We start from the raw sequence: 9,334 nt of genomic DNA, 5'->3' as shown, positions 1-9,334 counted from the left end.
TAGATGCTCAGCCGGTATCAACCGCCCTTTTTTGTCCCGGGCGACCTACACTATTGGGATGGCCTCAGGGACTTTGGAGGGTTCTCCTAATTTGTACGATTTTTGACAATGGAACGGGCAGAATTCCCATGGATTGGGTGGGGGCAGTCGTAATGTGTGACTCCAGGGGCCCCAGCCTGGAGGGAGTGTGGCCCAGGACTTTGAGGACAGAAGACTGAAAACACAAACTCAGCTTAAGTTTGGGGACGTAGGTATGGCACGCCCGATCTACAAACCATGAGAAGAACTCTTCAGGATATGAAGAATGAGCGAGTCTGAGGCGCTTGCTCAGGCTTTTGTCTCTGACTTTTGTTTCAGCCATGGCCGTTGAATGTTGGGGAGGTCTCATGGGCCATGGACGAATCTTCCTCTCTGTGGATTTGGCCCGATCCCAATTGTTTTTCGTCCATCTGTGGGATGGGAGGACTCCTTTCAGGTTTGTTACCTCAGGTGTCCCACCAAAAGAGGAATTCCAAAGCAGAGCCCTGGGGAAGAGTGAAGGGACAACCCGAACTATGGTTAAAAATTGGGGCCTAGGGGCATGGCAAGCCCAATATGCTGTCTCTTCTTATAGGCCCTGAGAGGCCTTACCTGAGGACTGGGCTCAGGCTGAGGGTCACAATGTGTTTTTGTGACCAATGTGGCCTGCAAGCATGGGCTGGGCCTCATGGGCCACGCTTGTTTCAACTACACTGAACGTTGGACAACATGCCAACCACAAGGTTTCTTGCCATGGGTAAAGAGTTCTGATTTCTGCATCATTTTCAACCCTGGGCAGTGGTTGGAGATAAGGTCTAGGTTCTGGAGCCTGAAAACCGCAGTTGGGAAGAGATGACGACCTAAGGCCATGGCGGGTGATGTGCTCAGTGTGCGGCCAGCTGTCTGGGTGGGACCAGGAGGTCCAGGCTCAGGCTGGGTCAGAAGGGGAAATAGTGCCCAGATCAGCCTATATGTTTGGGGTACAGCCGAATGGCGTGCAGGTTGATCCTCATTTGCGGTTTCGGGGTAGCCCTGAGGGCAATGTTTTACTTCTGTAGGGCAGGCAGAGTGCGGCATTGTAGTTCTGGATTGCCCAACTGGAGGGCTTGTGGGCCAGTAGTCTGAGGACGGAGTCTGAGAACCCAAGCTAGGCCTAGGTTTCTGGGTGAGGATATGGCAGGCACAATCTACAGACCTCAATAGACATCTCGTGCATCTGAAGTCAGGGCAAGGATCAGACGATCGCTCAGGTTGGACTTTCTGCCCTGATGGCCCTTTCTTGAAGGGGGTTGGATCACGAGGACATGGGGGTTTTCGCACGATGGAAGTTGTGAGAATCTCCAAACTGCAAAAATTCTTCTGCAGGACAATTGAGACCTGTTGGTTGGCTCCAGGCCAACGATTCCGAGCAGGGTTCTAAGGATGGATGGCTGGGTAGCCCACCTCGCATTCCAATTGTCTCCAAGCAACAAGACAGGTTAGATCTGCTGGATGTGGGGGGCAACCGAGGAGGCTGAGTTGAAATGGACTCTCCTGTGGATGTGTCCTAATATGTTTTTGTGTCTATGGAGACCTTGGAATGAAGCGGTGGCCCTGGGGCTCTGAAGGGTTCTCCTAAACAGAGGCTTTGACACAGTTCCAACGTGCATGTTTCCCATGTGTAGATGAGATTTGTTCTGATGGGTGAGTCAAGAAACAGCCATATGCTGGTATTGAAATCCAGGCCTCTGAGGAGAGATGCCTGGAAACCAAAGCAATGGATCCGATTAGTGCCTAGGGGCCTGTTCGTTCCTTTTTACCTCTGGGGACATCAGTCTACGGGTCTGAGTGCAGGTAGGTGCTCAGATGGGCTCAGATTGCCCCTGTTTGTCCTGGGAAGCCACAACTATTGGGATGGCCTCAGGGACTTTGGAGGTTATCCTACTAGTAGGGTTGTAACCATTGGAATGGGCACATACAATTCCCTTGGAGAGGGCAAGTACAGTCCTCAGGTTTGGCTCCAGGGCCCTGAGCCTGTAGAATGTGTAGGCCAGAGCTGTTTGGACAGTTGTCTGAAAACACAAACTCGGCTTATGTTTTGGGTCATAGGTATGGCAGGACTGATCTACAGACCATGAGGAGAACACTTCGGGATATGAAAAAAGGGCGAGTGTGAGGCTCTTGCTCAAGGTTTTGTCTCTGGATATCGTGTCACTCATGGTCGTGAAATTGCCGGGTGACTTCATGGGAAATGGACGAGTCTTACTCTCTGAGGCTTCGGTCCCATCCAAAGAGTTTGGGGTCATTCTGGGGATGGAAGAAGTCCGTTTTTTTGTTGTTGTCGATTTGTTTCATTTTGTTTTTCAACCTCAGATGTCGCACCAAATGAGGGATTCCATAGTAGAGCCCTGGGGTGGGGCGACTGGACAACCAGAAATCTGGTTAAAAATTGGGGACTAGGGACATGTCAAGCCCATTATGACATCTAATGGTCCAGCCACTGAGAGGACTTACTAGAGGACAGGACTCACGCTGAGGTCACAATGCGTGTTTATGCTCTCGTCGCACTCAAGAATGGGCGGGGCCTCAGGGTGAATGCTGGTTTCTCCTACACTGAACGTTTTACAACATGCCAACCACAAGGTTTCTTACCATGGGTCAGGAAGAGTTCTGATTTCTGCATCACAGTCACCCGTGGGCAGTGATTGGAGATAAGGTCTAGGTTCTGAAGCCTGAAAACTGAGGTAGGGAAGAGATGATGACCTAAGGCCATGGCGGGTCTGATGTGCTCAGCGTGCGGTCAGCTGTCTGGGTGTTGGTCAGCAGGTCCGGGCTTAGTTTGTGTCAGACAGTGCATTAGTGCCCAGGATAGACTATATAATTTGGGTACATTCGAGTGCCGTGTAGGTTTATCCTCATTTAAGCTGCCTGGGCTGCTCATTAGGCAATATATTTTTTCTAGAGGGCAGGCAGAGTGCCTCATTGTCGGTCCGGAATTGCCAAACTTGAGGGCTTCGGGGCCAGGAGAGTGAGGACGGAAGTCTGAGAACACAAGCTAGACTTCGGATTCAGGGTGAGGGCACGGCAGGTACCCCCTGCAGATCTGAACCAATATCTCATGCATCTGAAGTCAGGGCGAGGATCCGACGTTGGCTCAGGTTGGAGTTTCTGTGCATGATGGCCCCTTCATGAAGGGCGCGGAATCTCGAGGCCATGGAGGTTTTCCACGTTGGGAGATGTGGGATGCCCCCTTCAAGGATTCCTTCTGCGGGACAATTGAGACCTGTTGGACAGCTCCAGGACATCCCATATGGAATTACTCCCGAGCACCGTTCGAGGATGGATGCCTGGGAAGTCCGCCTCACCTTCCAATTGTCTCCTAGCAACAAGACAGTTTAGATCTAATGGATCTGCGGGAGCAACCGGGGTGGCTGAGTTGAAATGCACTTTCCAGAGGATGGGTCCTAACGTGTGTTTGTGTCCATGAGGGCCTTGGAATGGGGAGGTGGCACCGGGACCCTGAAGTATTCTCCTAAGCTTTGGCTTAGCTCCCATGCACAAGTTTCCTTGTGGAGACGAGATTTGTTCTGATGGGTGCCTCAGGAAATCCCCTCTGCTGGTATTGGAATCCAGGCTTTTGAGGAGACATGCCTGTAAACCAAAGCAATGTATCCGATAATGGCCTCGGGTCCTTTCTGGTTCAATCTTCTTGGTATGAGTGGAGGTAGATGAGTGGAGGTAGATGCTCAGCCGGTATCAACCGCCCTTTTTTGTCCCGGGCGACCTACACTATTGGGATGGCCTCAGGGACTTTGGAGGGTTCTCCTAATTTGTACGATTTTTGACAATGGAACGGGCAGAATTCCCATGGATTGGGTGGGGGCAGTCGTAATGTGTGGCTCCAGGGGCCCCAGCCTGGAGGGAGTGTGGCCCAGGGCTTTGAGGACAGAAGACTGAAAACACAAACTCAGCTTAAGTTTGGGGACGTAGGTATGGCACGCCCGATCTACAAACCATGAGAAGAACTCTTCAGGATATGAAGAATGAGCGAGTCTGAGGCGCTTGCTCAGGCTTTTGTCTCTGACTTTTGTTTCAGCCATGGCCGTTGAATGTTGGGGAGGTCTCATGGGCCATGGACGAATCTTCCTCTCTGTGGATTTGGCCCGATCCCAATTGTTTTTCGTCCATCTGTGGGATGGGAGGACTCCTTTCAAGTTTGTTACCTCAGGTGTCCCACCAAAAGAGGAATTCCAAAGCAGAGCCCTGGGGAAGAGTGAAGGGACAACCCGAACTATGGTTAAAAATTGGGGCCTAGGGGCATGGCAAGCCCAATATGCTGTCTCTTCATATAGGCCCTGAGAGGCCTTACCTGAGGACTGGGCTCAGGCTGAGGGTCACAATGTGTGTTTGTGAGCAATGTGGCCCGCAAGCATGGGCTGGGCCTCATGGGCCACGCTTGTTTCAACTACACTGAACGTTGGACAACATGCCAACCACAAGGTTTCTTGCCATGGGTAAAGAGTTCTGATTTCTGCATCATTTTCAACCCTGGGCAGTGGTTGGAGATAAGGTCTAGGTTCTGGAGCCTGAAAACCGCAGTTGGGAAGAGATGACGACCTAAGGCCATGGCGGGTCCGATATGCTCAGTGTGCGGCCAGCTGTCTAGGTGGGACCAGGAGGTCCAGTCTCAGGCTGGGTCAGAAGGGGAAATAGTGCCCAGGTCAGCCTATATGTTTGGGGTACAGCCGAATGGCGTGCAGGTTGATCCTCATTTGCGGTTTCGGGGTAGCCCTGAGGGCAATGTTTTACTTCTGTAGGGCAGGCAGAGTGCGGCATTGTAGTTCTGGATTGCCCAACTGGAGGGCTTGTGGGCCAGTAGTCTGAGGACGGAGTCTGAGAACCCAAGCTAGGCCTAGGTTTCTGGGTGAGGATATGGCAGGCACAATCTACAGACCTCAATCGAGATCTCGTGCATCTGAAGTCAGGGCAAGGATCAGACGATCGCTCAGGTTGGACTTTCTGCCCTGATGGCCCTTTCTTGAAGGGGGTTGGATCACGAGGACATGGGGGTTTTCCCACGATGGGAGTTGTGAGAAGCTCCAAACTGCAAAGATTCTAATGCAGGACAATTGAGACCTGTTGGTTGGCTCCAGGCCAACGATTCCGAGCAGGGTTCTAAGGATGGATGGCTGGGTAGCCCACCTCGCATTCCAATGGTCTCCAAGCAACAAGACAGGTTAGATCTGCTGGATGTGGGGGGCAACCGAGGAGGCTGAGTTGAAATGGACTCTCCTGTGGATGTGTCCTAATATGTTTTTGTGTCTATGGAGACCTTGGAATGAAGCGGTGGCCCTGGGGCCCTGAAGGGTTCTCCTAAACAGAGGCTTTGACACAGCTCCAACGTGCATGTTTCCCATGTGTAGATGAGATTTGTTCTGATGGGTGAGTCAAGAAACAGCCATATGCTGGTATTGAAATCCAGGCCTCTGAGGAGAGATGCCTGGAAACCAAAGCAATGGATCCGATTAGTGCCTAGGGGCCTGTTCGTTCCTTTTTACCTCTGGGGACATCAGTCTACGGGTCTGAGTGCAGGTAGGTGCTCAGATGGGCTCAGATTGCCCCTGTTTGTCCTGGGAAGCCACAACTATTGGGATGGCCTCAGGGACTTTGGAGGTTATCCTACTAGTAGGGTTGTGGCCATTGGAATGGGCACATACAATTCCCTTGGAGAGGGCAAGTACAGTCCTCAGGTTTGGCTCCAGGGCCCTGAGCCTGTAGGGTGTGTAGGCCAGAGCTGTTTGGACAGTTGTCTGAAAACACAAACTCGGCTTATGTTTTGGGTCATAGGTATGGCAGGACTGATCTACAGACCATGAGGAGAACACTTCGGGATATGAAAAAAGGGCGAGTGTGAGGCTCTTGCTCAAGGTTTTGTCTCTGGATATCGTGTCACTCATGGTCGTGAAATTGCCGGGTGACTTCATGGGAAATGGACGAGTCTTACTCTCTGGGGGTTCGGTCCCGTCCAAAGAGTTTGGGGTCATTCTGGGGATGGAAGAAGTCCGTTTTTTTGTTGTTGTCGATTTGTTTCATTTTGTTTTTCAACCTCAGATGTCGCACCAAATGAGGGATTCCATAGTAGAGCCCTGGGGTGGGGCGACTGGACAACCAGAAATCTGGTTAAAAATTGGGGACTAGGGACATGTCAAGCCCATTATGACATCTAATGGTCCAGCCACTGAGAGGACTTACTAGAGGACAGGACTCACGCTGAGGTCACAATGCGTGTTTATGCTCTCGTCGCACTCAAGAATGGGCGGAGCCTCAGGGTGAATGCTGGTTTCTCCTACACTGAACGTTGGACAACATGCCAACCACAAGGTTTCTTACCATGGGTCAGGAAGAGTTCTGATTTCTGCATCACAGTCACCCGTGGGCAGTGATTGGAGATAAGGTCTAGGTTCTGAAGCCTGAAAACTGAGGTAGGGAAGAGATGATGACCTAAGGCCATGGCGGGTCTGATGTGCTCAGCGTGCGGTCAGCTGTCTGGGTGTTGGTCAGCAGGTCCGGGCTCAGGTTGTGTCAGACAGTGCATTAGTGCCCAGGATAGACTATATAATTTGGGTACATTCGAGTGCCGTGTAGGTTTATCCTCATTTAAGCTGCCTGGGCTGCTCATTAGGCAATATATTTTTTCTAGAGGGCAGGCAGAGTGCTTCATTGTCGGTCCGGAATTGCCAAACTTGAGGGCTTCGGGGCAAGGAGAGTGAGGACGGAAGTCTGAGAACACAAGCTAGACTTCGGATTCAGGGTGAGGGCACGGCAGGTACCCCCTGCAGATCTGAACCAATATCTCATGCATCTGAAGTCAGGGCGAGGATCCGACGTTGGCTCAGGTTGGAGTTTCTGTGCATGACGGCCCCTTCATGAAGGGCGCGGAATCTCGAGGCCATGGAGGTTTTCCACGTTGGGAGATGTGGGATGCCCCCTTCAAGGATTCCTTCTGCGGGACAATTGAGACCTGTTGGACAGCTCCAGGACATCCCATATGGAATGACTCCAGAGCACCGTTCGAGGATGGATGCCTGGGAAGTCCGCCTCACCTTCCAATTGTCTCCTAGCAACAAGACAGTTTAGATCTAATGGATCTGCGGGAGCAACCGGGGTGGCTGAGTTGAAATGCACTTTCCAGAGGATGGGTCCTAACGTGTGTTTGTGTCCATGAGGGCCTTGGAATGGGGAGGTGGCACCGGGACCCTGAAGTATTCTCCTAAGCTTTGGCTTAGCTCCCATGCACAAGTTTCCTTGTGGAGACGAGATTTGTTCTGATGGGTGCCTCAGGAAATCCCCTCTGCTGGTATTGGAATCCAGGCTTTTGAGGAGACATGCCTGTAAACCAAAGCAATGGATCCGATAATGGCCTCGGGTCCTTTCTGGTTCAATCTTCTTGGTATGAGTGGAGGTAGATGAGTGGAGGTAGATGCTCAGCCGGTATCAACCGCCCTTTTTTGTCCCGGGCGACCTACACTATTGGGATGGCCTCAGGGACTTTGGAGGGTTCTCCTAATTTGTACGATTTTTGACAATGGAACGGGCAGAATTCCCATGGATTGGGTGGGGGCAGTCGTAATGTGTGGCTCCAGGGGCCCCAGCCTGGAGGGAGTGTGGCCCAGGGCTTTGAGGACAGAAGACTGAAAACACAAACTCAGCTTAAGTTTGGGGACGTAGGTATGGCACGCCCGATCTACAAACCATGAGAAGAACTCTTCAGGATATGAAGAATGAGCGAGTCTGAGGCGCTTGCTCAGGCTTTTGTCTCTGACTTTTGTTTCCGCCATGGCCGTTGAATGTTGGGGAGGTCTCATGGGCCATGGACGAATCTTCCTCTCTGTGGATTTGGCCCGATCCCAATTGTTTTTCGTCCATCTGTGGGATGGGAGGACTCCTTTCAGGTTTGTTACCTCAGGTGTCCCACCAAAAGAGGAATTCCAAAGCAGAGCCCTGGGGAAGAGTGAAGGGACAACCCGAACTATGGTTAAAAATTGGGGCCTAGGGGCATGGCAAGCCCAATATGCTGTCTCTTCATATAGGCCCTGAGAGGCCTTACCTGAGGACTGGGCTCAGGCTGAGGGCCACAATGTGTGTTTGTGAGCAATGTGGCCCGCAAGCATGGGCTGGGCCTCATGGGCCACGCTTGTTTCAACTACACTGAACGTTGGACAACATGCCAACCACAAGGATTCTTGCCATGGGTAAAGAGTTCTGATTTCTGCATCATTTTCAACCCTGGGCAGTGGTTGGAGATAAGGTCTAGGTTCTGGAGCCTGAAAACCGCAGTTGGGAAGAGATGACGACCTAAGGCCATGGCGGGTCCGATGTGCTCAGTGTGCGGCCAGCTGTCTGGGTGGGACCAGGAGGTCCAGGCTCAGGCTGGGTCAGAAGGGGAAATAGTGCCCAGGTCAGCCTATATGTTTGGGGTACAGCCGAATGGCGTGCAGGTTGATCCTCATTTGCGGTTTCGGGGTAGCCCTGAGGGCAATGTTTTACTTCTGTAGGGCAGGCAGAGTGCGGCATTGTAGTTCTGGATTGCCCAACTGGAGGGCTTGTGGGCCAGTAGTCTGAGGACGGAGTCTGAGAACCCAAGCTAGGCCTAGGTTTCTGGGTGAGGATATGGCAGGCACAATCTACAGACCTCAATCGAGATCTCGTGCATCTGAAGTCAGGGCAAGGATCAGACGATCGCTCAGGTTGGACTTTCTGCCCTGATGGCCCTTTCTTGAAGGGGGTTGGATCACGAGGACATGGGGGTTTTCCCACGATGGGAGTTGTGAGAAGCTCCAAACTGCAAAGATTCTAATGCAGGACAATTGAGACCTGTTGGTTGGCTCCAGGCCAACGATTCCGAGCAGGGTTCTAAGGATGGATGGCTGGGTAGCCCACCTCGCATTCCAATGGTCTCCAAGCAACAAGACAGGTTAGATCTGCTGGATGTGGGGGGCAACCGAGGAGGCTGAGTTGAAATGGACTCTCCTGTGGATGTGTCCTAATATGTTTTTGTGTCTATGGAGACCTTGGAATGAAGCGGTGGCCCTGGGGCCCTGAAGGGTTCTCCTAAACAGAGGCTTTGACACAGCTCCAACGTGCATGTTTCCCATGTGTAGATGAGATTTGTTCTGATGGGTGAGTCAAGAAACAGCCATATGCTGGTATTGAAATCCAGGCCTCTGAGGAGAGATGCCTGGAAACCAAAGCAATGGATCCGATTAGTGCCTAGGGGCCTGTTCGTTCCTTTTTACCTCTGGGGACATCAGTCTACGGGTCTGAGTGCAGGTAGGTG

This window comes from Mustela nivalis (genome assembly GCF_964662115.1).
Source record: "Mustela nivalis genome assembly, contig: HAP1_SCAFFOLD_39, whole genome shotgun sequence".
NCBI lineage: Eukaryota > Metazoa > Chordata > Mammalia > Carnivora > Mustelidae > Mustela > Mustela nivalis.
The sequence above is the reverse complement of the archived record's forward strand: the minus strand, read 5'-3'. Positions refer to the sequence as shown.